The sequence below is a fragment of the Strigops habroptila genome, chromosome 7 (genome assembly GCF_004027225.2).
Source record: "Strigops habroptila isolate Jane chromosome 7, bStrHab1.2.pri, whole genome shotgun sequence".
NCBI lineage: Eukaryota > Metazoa > Chordata > Aves > Psittaciformes > Psittacidae > Strigops > Strigops habroptila.
In genome coordinates, this window is record NC_044283.2 from 12,100,407 (window position 1) to 12,113,349 (window position 12,943).

The window sequence follows — 12,943 nt, forward strand, 5'->3', positions numbered from 1 at the left end:
TCATAATCTAAAATGTAAAGCTATTTAGACGTAAATACTTCTAGCAGCAGCGGAGACCTTCTGTGTGACTGTTGCATAAAATCTCTGTCTTGATTTGAGCCATATTGAATTTAACTGTTTTAATGATAACCGCTCTCACCAAGAGGTCATGCAATAATGTGTCTCAGTCTGCAGAGAGAGATTGCAGCTGAACTGAGACAACAGCACCGGTACAGTTTTCTGCTTCTCTGCTTCATACTTTAAGGAGGTATCTTCTTTCACACAGATTACCTGTTAAATATCATGTAAAGATGATGCTCATTCGACTGGCAAAACACAAAGCATTAAGGCAAGCCTAGACAATTTTACTAACTGTCCTACAATTTACTAATTTTACTACAAATTTACTCATTTTAAGCTACTGAAGATGTCTTCATAGGTTTGGTTGTTTTAGTTTAGGCACTAGTTTTTTATTCCCTCATAAATCAGAACTAGTTGAGCACAAGGCTACTACATAGCACCTTGTATTCTGCATGTATAATTATCTGTATATTCAGTAAGTTCAATAAAAGGACTGTGGCAATCAAACCTACCAATACCTCAGCAAATCTGGAAGACCACCACTGAAGTCAGCACCCCCTTCCTTCATCAGTTTTGTACACGAGTGTAATGTCATTGACCCAGTAGACATGTGTGAGCTCAAGAGAGGCACAAAGCAATGGTTGGATCACTGTGAGGTGAGGATTGCGTTTGTGGTACCAGCCTATGCACATTTTTAGTTTCTTATTTTGACAAGTATCCCACCTACTAATAAAGCAAGAACCTCTCCTCTGGAATTAAACACAAACAAGTACTTTTGCAACTATTCTGTGTACCACAATATAATAAACATTGTTTAAAAAAGCCAGCGCATTACTTACTGCCAAACTAACACTGAACAAACACAGAAACAATGACAGCAGATATGCAATAAATGTTATTTTGTACTCAGACCCTTCATCCTAGACTTCTGCCAAAAGTCAAGTTACTTTTGAAAGCTTGAAAATCTAGAAAAGCCAGAAGCACTTTGGAGTTTTTGTACTTTTCCAAATACTGAATTACGCTATGTGCATGCAACTGATAACTGAAAAGAAGTGTTATTTATGCCCGAGTAAGACCAAAAGTGTATAAGGTAAATGTTTCTGACAAGATCAGGATGATTCCTGAAAAAGCATCCCGTGGAACTGGAGTGGAAAGGGAAAGCTCATCTTCAGCTCTTGTACAGAAGCCAGTAACTATCCCTAATCCTTCCAAGAGCAGAGGAAAGCACGAGAACTGGAAACATTTGACATTTGGAGTCAAATATTGGCCCTGATGATTTCACAGCTGAGTCAGCATTTCATCCAACACTGAATATGGGAGATTTATTTTGTAAGCAAACGCACTTTTGGAAACCCCTTTGGTGCCTACCTGTCTTATTGAGACACCTATTAAAACGCAAAGTGTTCATGTCTAGGCTGTATGGGGCTTTGAGCAAACTGGTCTAGTGGTAGGTGCCCCTGCCCACGGCAAAGGAGTTGGAACTAGATGAGCTTTAAGGTCCCTTCCAACCCAAACCATTCTATGGTTCTATAAGGAAGCACAAAGCAAGTATAGAAATGCAGCTTCAGAATGTGACTACTGACAATCAACCTCTCAAGCCTGCAGGATTCTTCAGAGAATGTGTTTTATTAGCCTTGATCATCCAACATCTAATACCTAGAGGGGCCCCAGACTGTCCTACATACAGCACTGGTGTAACACAGGTCACCTCTCAGTGAAATTCCCAGCAAATTGCCAGAAGCACTGACGAGACTACACATTGCTATAAACTCGACAGTTAGAGCCACAAAAAAGGGATTCTAAGCTGGGCAACGCCAGCCAGCAGAGTTAAGACTGTTATCAGGTTAAGAAGATTTTGTAACTCTCCTTCCAGCAGCCACACTGGAATAACAGGCGGTGGTGAAATGGAGACACTGGCTGCAGCAGAATGGCACAAATGTTACAGGCTGGCTCCAGCTTCCTATACAGCAAGTGTTTGGGGTTTTAATCTTCATTAACGATATTCTCATTTAAAACCCCTCTGGGAAAGAGAAGCAGACTTCCCTTTAGGTCTCTACTTTCTGCATTGTGAATGGAATAATATAAAGTTTTACCTCTACTTTTAATTTCTAATGGTCCTGCATGTCAGTCTTAGTAATAAACATCATGCAATCTGCACCAACATGCCAAGGCTCTGCCCACCTCAGCACACCACAGATCTCTCCCAGACGTAGTTATCATGGGCAACAATTTATTTCAAAACATCTTAAGCGACCACGTTTGCTTGTTTGTCTTCATAACCTTTACATCTGTCCTACTTATTCCTGGAGAATTAATCTCACACTGAGTAATCACATATCTTGTTCTTTAGGCACGCATGGAAGTACGCACACAAGGCAGGGTTGCTGAACTGCAACTTCAACAGCTAATTTAATTTCCTTAACACACATGCTGGGCATACCTAGATTTGAAACAAGGAATGAGATGGCAAAAATAAGGTCAGTCATAGCAAAAGTTGGAAATTATTCCAAGTGAGGATATCTTGAGTTAGGTACCAGTGCAAAGTTCAGACCTTACGCTGCCACAAGCCCTGGGTCAACACTTTGCCTCACTATGTGTTGGTGCAGTGAATAGCCTAAATTAATAGCATGTAAGAGGACACACGGCTGTGTAAATCTGCTCCCTACAGGCATAGAGTGCTTACAGCAGTAAATACCTGGAATAAAATGTAGGTGCCCAAAGTACAAACGGGGAATGAGCTGTACCCTTGTTTGACCTGAGGTACTAAGCGCAACTACAGATCGCAGAGTTCAGGTTTTATCAAGCAACGAACATGTATGACTTGGAGAGCATTATTCAGGATGTCATGCTAGTGTAGCATGTCATTAAGGGTAAATCTACAGTAATACTATTAGAGATGCTGGAATAACACCAGTTTAAAGTAGTCAAAATTTAGAAGAGAATTAGGGAATCTCCTTACTTTGTTTTGCATGGACTAATTAACAGTAACTGCAAACTGCACTAATGAGGCAGGCTTTATCTAAGTGTAAGCAGCAAAAAAAACAATCTCCTAAGCAATTCCCTGTCTAAACATTAAGTCTTCCTCAAACTTAAAAATGCATTCCATACCAATTTATTTTAATTACCCATAAGCAACAGGGGGGAGAACCACTCACATCTAAGTCATTTAAGCCTAAATTTCACTAGTACACAGATGAGCTACAAAGACCTCCATAACATGGCTCAGGATGGAAATGCTGACAAGCTGTTGAATCTAATGATGCAATAGAGAGATTAAATTTACCTCACAAGCCATTTGAATACAGACAGAGACAGATGGAGAAAGTATATCAAATATTGGTATTTCAGGGGGAAAATCTGAAATAGTGAAAACATAATTATAAAATCAATTTAGGAAACATAAAATCTACTAAGGTCTGAATCCTCTAGTCTACAGAGGTCTCAAATGCAACTGCTGAAGGATCAATGCCACAATTTAATTGTGCAGATATTCTGAATATATATATATTACAAAGAATAGATGTTTCTACCCAGCTGCTCCATACCCCATGACAAGAGAACCAAGCGCCACTGACAACCACAGGACCTGACTTCAAACGCTGGCTTCAAATCCCGGCTCTGATTCCGTTCCTTTCAGAGACTCTGGGAAAACAATTTAACTCCTAATGGCACAGTAGTAACGCCGACTAATCCTGCACAAACCCTCCGATCTATCAAGGTTTAACTAATGAATTCTCTTGAAGCATGCAATTTAATCTGACCCCTGGGATAGCAAAAATTCACTGAGAAGTCTCCTGTCTGCCCCCAAAAACAAGTCTTGAGTAAGCACAAAGTCACCATCTCCACTCTACCCAACATCCCTTCCCCTGCCTTTGGGAAGACTTGGACCCTGGCAGAGAGAACATTACCCTGGCTGCTCCACCACACAGGCGCAAGTTCAGGCAAAACAGAGTCAGAGCCACCTGCAGCTGACCTGAGCATAAGACAGGCTCCTCTCTTGGTCAAGTATTATGCTGAGGAAAACAGATAAATTTCAGTTGTCTCAATTTCCCCCCTTAGCATTGTGAAGCTAAAATTACTATGCTTTTATCCACTGGACAACTGTGAAGCCATGTTATTTACTGAACGGGAACTGCATATCCTAGTCCACAAACCTGTATTACTATCCCGGTTCTTGTCACTGCATTTGAAGCGATAAAGAACCAAGAAAAATTGTGCAAAATTCTTCTCCCACTTGCACTTCTTCAGCTATTGTGAATATTAGCCCTGAATATCTTACATAACTTTTTCAACTCTTCAGTCGTCTTCATATGATTAAAATAAAACACTCCTGTTCACATGTAATAACCTGTTTTACTCAGGGGACGTTCACCCTTTGCTCAATACCTTCCTTTTCATGCTGCTAACAACTCAGTAACTAATGATGGCAGCTAAGTCTGACTCTTCCACCTATTCTTTGCCTGAAAGCACAGGATGACACCCACATGGTACATTTCTTTAAGGACAAAAGTGTTGGTGACACTACATCTAACCCCACACAACATTAAAACCAGGTGAAAATGTACATCCTCCAGCACTAACCTCAGCAGGACAGCTTTACTCATCAGCAAATTGCTGCCCACCTCACAAACAACCTTTCTCTTCCTCTCCCTGGCTGTGCAATTAGCATCTTTGATAAAAGCTACAGAAGAGAGCATATACTGCTGGGCTCAAAAATTCCTTTTCCCAAATGAAGTTTCTTCAAGAAGTGGGTTGCAGCAACATGAGCAGTACATTCTTCACGAGGCAGAGGGGAAATCAAGACACTGTGTGTTTACCAGCTGGTTGGGGATGAGGTGGGAATGAGAACAGACAGGAGAGAAGCAACATGCAGAGGAGCCATGAGGGTGTTCCAGCTGTATGCATTTACAAGCCAACACAGGCAGCTGTCAACTGGTTCACAGATGACATGGCAGCCCTGACTGTACCACATGCTGTACTGGATTATGCAGGTCTTCTGAACTATCTCCTTGAAACAGTCAGATAATCCTTTCTCTGCAACACTTCTGGTTCCTCCAGCTCAGCATGTAGGATGAATCTCACAGCCACAGAGGACAGACTCACAAAGCTGCCTGAAAATATGTTCCATAGATTCTGACTTTAAGACCAGAAGGACTGCTGTGATCTCTCATCCGACTTCACCTCTGACAGAATGGAGCATATAAAGCCCAGAAATCAATCAGTTCCTTCCAGTACATCTTTTAGAAAGCTACAATGTGAGACATCAAGTGAGGGAGACAGAGCATCATTCCCTGATGAGACATCCCTAGGGATAACACACACACCCCCCTATTACGAACCTGTGCTTTTACCTCTTGCTTTAATTCATCTAGCTTTGGTTTCCAGCCACTTGATCCTGCCATGTCTTTTACACCTGGATTGAAGATTCCTCTACTCTCAAAAATTATTCCCTGTGTGGGTAATTATAGCTGTCACACCATTCAGAAACATGCTCGATGTTCTCACTTCTACCATAATGATTTAACAAACAGAGCTAGTCAATCTTTTTTCAAAGTAGGTGTTTGTAGACAAAAATGGACTTCTCTATAATTAAAAATATGGAAGGAAGAGAGGTTTTGAAATTTTGTTTAATTACTTAGACAAAACTTTAGGTCTCCCTATTTTATCTCCACAGTTATTTGAGGGTTTTTTCCTCCTTTTGCCAAATCTTTCCACATCCTCTCATTTCTCAGTAGTGAAATCAAAAAGAGGGAGGCGGCTAGATTGAAATTCAAACACTTCATTAGAAACCCACAAAATTTAAAGCTTTCTGCTGAAATTTTCGAGTTTTAAATAGTGTAAAAACTGAAACCATAAAAAGTTCCCTTTTCTCTTTGTTCAGGCAACTATATCTTGGCAGGTTACAGTCTCCCATTAAATTATAGTGTTGAAATTAAAATACATGGAAATATATTTTTGAAGGAGCATTCCCCTCTGCTACCCACCCTCTGCAATGTTCTTTGCCTCCTCTCTTTTCTTAGGTTTTCCTTCTTTCTTCATTGTTTCTGAGCTTTTACAGGAAGTTCTTTTGTTGTTTAAAGACACAAGGAAAAAAATTCAAACACCACTGCAGGATAAATGTATACAGAAAAACAATCATGAGCTGTATAAATTTACTACTTCCAGCAGTATAATAATATGACCTTATTTGCAATATATCATATTTGTTGGCTGTTACATAGCGTCTCTTTGAAATACGCAAATTCTGCAATAATGTCTTAATAACATCAAACTGTGTCTTACATAGCACATATATTATCTCATGTATTGAAATAACTTCTCATTATAGCATTTCCTAGCTCCTACATCCTCATTTGACAAACATTTAAACAATTTTTACCTCGTATTTTAAAGTATGGCTGACAAATGCAGAAGATGAACACTTGCAGGAAAATAGGGGAATATTAATGACCATACTTTTTATCTATGACATTGCATTTTTCTGTTTTCATTGTTCACAGTGCTAATACAGCCTGGGGGAAGGCAGTGCTGCTTCAAAATGTAGCTACTAATAGAAGCAAATCATTAATAATGGCATATTCTTTTTTCCGAGTATCTGCTCCCCTAAATCTCAGTATTTCTTACACCTAAATTCTATTTTAAATGTGAGTATAACAGAAAGCTGATCAAGGGAAGAGACCTGGGCTTTATTTTTCCTGTTTCCTCACCCAGCAAAATTGCCATTTGGTTTCTCTCAGAACAAAATCACCTTCCTGCTAACAGTAACAGGAAGAACGCTTCATTTTCAAACCCAAAATTAAATTTTAAGGGCCTGAAAGTAGAGAGCGGGAATAAACATGAAGCCCCACAAGTCAATTTTGCAGTCACCTTCTGAACCACACACCCACTTTCCTGACAACAAACCTACTCTAATCTAGAATAGAGGTTGACAACGATGTTCCTGTGGTCACAACACTCCATTATATCAGGCAAATAAGTGTTTCTTTTATTCATAATGCCCTTGTGTTTTGCTGTCCAAAGTCATTCAGGTGAATTTACTGAATGTATTTTCACAACAGTAGATCAATTGGAAAAGCTTAGGAACACATAATTATTCCATATCATTGCATTTTATTGCTGTGATGGGATAAAGTTATCCAAGGGGGAGGGGGTGAGGGAGAGAAGGAGGGAAAAAAAACGATCCATTCCAGAGTACAGAGGGTTTATTTCTATTTCTTTTTTTTTTTTTTGCCCTAAATGTCCCTAACTCTTTTACTTTCATAAGCAAAATGATTCACTGCAGGAAATGAAGCGTTAATGCAGCTTCCCGACATTTTGAAGCTACAGCTGTTTCAATAGAGAAGATTTTTAGCCCTGAATGTACTAGTAGCACTTGGAGCTGAAAGCATCTATTGAGTGAAGAAGGGCTTGACCCTTTGCTCAGTGACTTCAAAGTTGTGAGTCATATGGCCCGGAAAGAATCTCTGAAGTCTTCAGAAATAAAAGTGCTACATAACCATTGTACTACAAATGGCTTCTGTAAAAAAGCGTATTTACCATTATGCACCAAACTACATAAATGAGTCTAAAAACTTTAACTGCACTTTTCAAAGGATAAATGCAAGGAAATAGGAAGCTGCAGGCCTGGGCAGCTAGGTCTCACTGATTTGAGAGGAGCTGGTATAGCTGTCACTGCCATCTGCAGCACAAGCTGGGTCTGGGCTCTGCTCTCCTCACCTCCCATAAGCAAATTCAGGTCAGGAGCTGATGGTACATGCGTGGGAGATCCCTGTGACTCCAAGAAGGCCAATGTACCTAAAACACCATTTGACAACACCAGCATAAATAGCTTTGTCAAAGAAGAATGAGTAGGAATCACCACTGCCAACAACTGTACTGTCTTCAGTCTTCTTCAGCAAATTGCTTAATTTACCAATTGCAGATCATGCTTTTCTTTGCCTCTAAACTTTTTCTTACTAGCTTCAGTGAGAGCTCCCATCTCTCAGAGCCTCAGCCAGGGCCAACAGGCTGAGACTCAAAAGACTCCTCTTTAGAATGAGTCTCTAAAAAGGAAGGAAATACCTGCAGGTATTGCTGAACAACTGCACAAGAGGTAACAGCTACTACAAGCACCATCTCATGTCCAGTATAACCAAGATAATGCAAATATATTCCCCATTCTATCTGCATAAAATATAACCGAGATAGAGGAAAGAATCTCTCAATAAACAAAAAGAAAGAGCATAGGAAAAAAATGAAAGGACTAAGGAAAAAGCTGAGGAAGTTTACTATCTAGGAAAAACTGAGTAATTATTGGTTGCAATGGAGGGAAATAAATGGAAAGGATACAAACCAAAGGATTAAAATACCGCAGGCAGCAATAACACAGGAGACAGGAAAACTGGTAGGAAACAAAATAAAGAAGAGCCTGTGGAAGAAAGGATGGAAGTGAATGCTTATTCCCCCAAGAGCTATGAACACTAGGTATTGGTCTAAATAGACAGTACCGCTGTTTAGAAAAGCATTTCTATAAGAAATATATAAAGCATTCATATAAGAAATTAATCAACAGACAGGCTTCCATGCTCTTAGTAACTCTAGGTTTATGTAACATCTTCATTTGAAATCTAAATCGTTTAAACTGATATCTGTGGGTGACACAGTATGACGCAGACTTGGAGAAAAACTACTAAAAGCACTGAAAACAGCAATATAACAAAGGAAAGCCACCATTAATGAAACTCAATTTGGAAAGATTCAATTAATTCAAAATCAGCCTTGACTCCCCAGAAAAGAGATCATCTCTTTACGGTCATACGGACAGCCTGATTAAAATCTTTTGCTCACTATTATGGGAAAGATGCACTTTTGATCTGTCAACCAACCTCCTCTCCAGTGAAGAGGCATTGGTTAACTGTCTCCCAAAGTACTTTAGTTCCAACAGACCCCAAGGTATCTGTGATTCTTCCAAGACACACAAGAAGAACGAATACTAAAGGATACAACAAAAACTTTGTCTTCCTTTAGATGGGTCTTTTAATTCAACAGATCCACACAAAATATGATAAACAAAGCTGAATCTGATGTGAAAAGAATTATTTTGCAGATAGACTATGAATAATAATATGTTCTCCAAAAGGACTGCCTTGCAAGACATGCAAGGGCCAGACGAACCTGTCTGGTGACAGCCCATCCTTAGTTTTCCTACCTACAGCTGCCCTGTCTGCAGACTCTAAAGGGTTAACTACAAGAGGGCTTTTTCCTATTTGAAACTCCATGCAACCTATTTCCTTACCCAGCACATCTCATGCATTGTGCTGGCACACAATGAAACTATTCAGAAATTCTTATGATTCAATCTTTTTCTGTCATTGGTTTTAAGCTTCCGGCTAGGGAAGTGTTACTGCGGAACAACACAAGTGTTCTGCTTAAAATTACTTTAGGTTTTTAATTCATCTCTTCTGGACTTAGAGTGGCAGAAGCTGAAGCAGAATCTGGCCCTTTCCATTTCTCACATCCTTAAAATAGATCCATGAGATGTGGCTTCATTACTCTCTTTCTCAGATATAGGAACAATGCTGGGTTAGATCATTAATGTCAGAGGGTTGCTCAAAGCCCAAAGCAATACAATGATTTTGGCCAGCTGAGGGAGCAGGTCTATTATTGTTCCTTAACCATTCAATAGAATCATAGGTGACAAATCTTTTCATTCTGGAAGGGTGCTGCTATCAAATGTGCATCAGCTTCTTCTGATTTAAATGTCCATTTGCATCTGAAAAAATTCTCTTCCTAAATTATGTGTGCGCTCCACATGTAATGCTTCATAGTAAGCAAATAACAGGGCTAAGAATGGCTTGGACATTTGAATGCTACACATCAGTACTTACTGCTACTGACAGCACAAAGTTAACCCATCTGTAATTAAAGATGATGAAGAAAACCACTCCAAGCCCCTATGCCCCCAGAAAAGCTTGGAGAATAAGCTAACAGAACAGCATGGGCAGGGAAGTGTCTCATGCAAAGGCAGTTTGTGGCTCCATCTCAGTTTGCCAGACCTCCAATTATGACCTACACAATCTTGCTCCTGGGTCAGGTATCCACACTAAAGAATAACCTCAACTGTAAAGGTCTGGTTTGTTTTATTTAGAATATGCCAGGGAAAAAAAAAGAAACTCTCTATGAAAACAAAACTACAGAGGGTAAAGTTAATTCTTTCCAGGTTTGGATCCAGGCTGATCCGACAAGCCGAGCTTTGTCCCACATCTGTTGGGAAGACAGAAAATTTGCTTACACTTGCCCTCAGGAAGGGCGAATTGGGTAGCAAAATGTTGGTGGCTGAGCAAAATAAGTGGCTTGTGTCCAACTCGTTTCTCAGATGGCAGAAGACAAAGCTCTAAGTGATTATGGTACCTCCTTGCTGGAAGACAAAACCAACGTTCTTTAATAAAAGATGCTGTATCATGGAGGATTTGCCACCACATACACACATCCTTCCGATTTTGATGAAAGTCTCATAAATAAAATTAACAAAACTGTCTCTCTCTCTGGCAGGTCATTTTTTATCAGAGCCAAATTTCTTAACAAATAGCAATTACCAAGCCATGTTGCCTGCAAGTACACCCAACAGTCACAGACTACAGGATGACATATTATATCCATGAATACCTCACAATTGAAATACATTTTCCCTACGGAACTACATCACTGCTTGATTTAATTTTTTCTGACATTTGGCCTGGAGCTTCTTTAAAGAAATGAACTTCGGATGGCTTTGCTGACAGCAAAGGACAAACCATTGCTATATACTCAAATCCTGCTTAAATCATGCACACTACCCTTTTAAAATACTAATCCTGCATAAACTGCAGGATAGTCACTAGGATCTATTAGTCAGAGTTCATCTACTGTTTGAGGACGAGCTATAGGTCCACATATGCAGTACAAAAAGTCCAGCATAAATCATACGACTGCGAAGGAATAAACACTTTCACCAGTGACAAATTTATTGATGTGGAAGGAGATATGCCAATCCATTAGAATCCTGACCAGGGTTTGTTGGATTTTTTTACAGCCTTAACAGTTCTTACTATGAATCACCCATATTCTGATTTGGATTGGCTGCTTCTTCCTTTTCCTCCACAATGTTCTCTGAAAAACACGTACATAGAAAAGATCCCATTTCAAGGGCACTCCTTAGAGAGAGAGGCAAATGGAGTAACTTTCTGCAAACTGGGGGAGAGGAGATGGATTAGGAATTAGAGTACTACAGTTCTTCTAATAAATCTCCTGCCTGAAGAGCAGCCAAAAAAAGTCTACATTCATTCTCCGATTATGTGATATCTCTCTCTTTAACATTATGAAGCTTTTATTAATATTTTGAAGTGGTGTGTCCCTCCAAATATTAAATTTAATGCCTGTTATAAGTGACACATTGACAAGTTCAGAGAGGGAAGCGCTTTAGCTGCGATAAAGGCATAACAACTTCACCTCTGCAGTATTTCCAATGGTTTCCAATTGGAAATGTATTTCCAATGAGAGCATATATCAGTCCTGTGCTCGAGGACCACCCTACAGCTGTATGATCTCCAGTTCTATTTAAACCCTTGGTTTCAGTAATGAAGGGAGCTGAATATATCATAAGCAGGAAAACTACATAGTTTTAACTGTGTAAAGACCTACAAAACTACTTCTAATTCCATTAACTTATTTTCGCAAAAACAGATAGAAATGGTTCCCAAAGGCTTTAGAAAAGGAAAATTCACAGGGGGGAAGGGAGGAAACAACACATGGAAATTAGGACTAAATTAGTCCTGGCCCCGGTCTCATTCCTCCGAGGACAGTTCTCCGAGAGCTGCATCTTCACCTCCAAGTGGTCTAACAGTAAATGTGCCTCAAGCTGATCAGAGGTTGGCATTTAGTCAAGACAGCAAATAAATGCCTACATCCCAAGAGCAGTGGAAAGTACTTCATCTACAAAAAGACTAGTCACCCAGGAACCACTGTGACAAGTCAAAGCAAGACAAACTTCAACTGTCTGTGGCTACCATTAGACTAGACACACCCTAGATTTTGTGACCCTCCCCTGACATTCTGAAGCACCTCATCCAAACACACAGTTCTGCTGTATAATCTGTTTCATACAAGTATCTCTGAACTCAATTATTTCTCATGCTCTTTTATTCCCCTCCCAGTCCTCTTTACTTCCTTCTACAGCAACTTAACCACCCACAACATGAACACGTGCATGAAATAACCCATTTCTGAGTCAAAACTAGTCAGTTCAGAATTAAAATCAGCCATGTTGACCAGTCTTCGAGTACATGACTCTTTGAATAAATGGCAGAATGTTTAAAAGCAGCTTAGATCTACCTCATGAACAGTGAAACAGAGAAATCAGGTCTGAGTTTCTGACCACTTCTTCAATGACCACTTTCAAATGACCGCTATTCACACCAGTCTTTCAAATGCAGAGCCTGCTTGTTTGCAGAAACTATGGGACATTATACTCCAGGCTCATGCCTTAAGAATCGTCTCCTTCCTTTTTCATTCATCTACAGGATTACTTTTGTACCCGTTATCAGGGTATCTGTTGTGCTCTGAAGAACCTTTAAGAATGTGGAGAAACAATGACAAGCAATTGAATTCCTGTTTATCACACGTACCTTGGTCATCGACTGATCAAATGTTTTCACTGAATACACGAAGTGAAATGCACTTAAGAAATAAAAAAGTATTATAGTATAGTATAACCCCAACCTGGGCCAGGGCAATCCCAGGCACTGCTACAGGTTGGGCAGAGAAGAGATTCAGAGCAGCCCTGCAGAAAAGGACTTGGGGGTGTTGGTTGATGAGAAGCTTAACATGCGCCAGCAGTGTGCGCTTGCAGCCCAGAAAGCCAACCGTA

General features: G+C 39.9%; 1 protein-coding gene across 7 annotated transcripts in view; it reads right to left on the reverse strand.

The window, feature by feature from the left end:
* The window catches only part of SORCS2 (sortilin related VPS10 domain containing receptor 2), a 548,756-nt gene that overhangs the window by 443,022 nt on the left and 92,791 nt on the right, over positions 1 to 12,943 (reverse strand). Inside the window, exon 1 of one of the 7 annotated variants that reach the window (XM_030491465.1) lies at positions 3,606 to 3,642. The exons of the other annotated variants lie outside the window; for them this stretch is intronic. The gene's annotated coding sequence lies outside the window, so the exon portion shown is untranslated. Of the gene's footprint in view, positions 1 to 3,605; positions 3,643 to 12,943 lie in introns of those variants that run through there. 7 annotated transcript variants of the gene reach the window in all.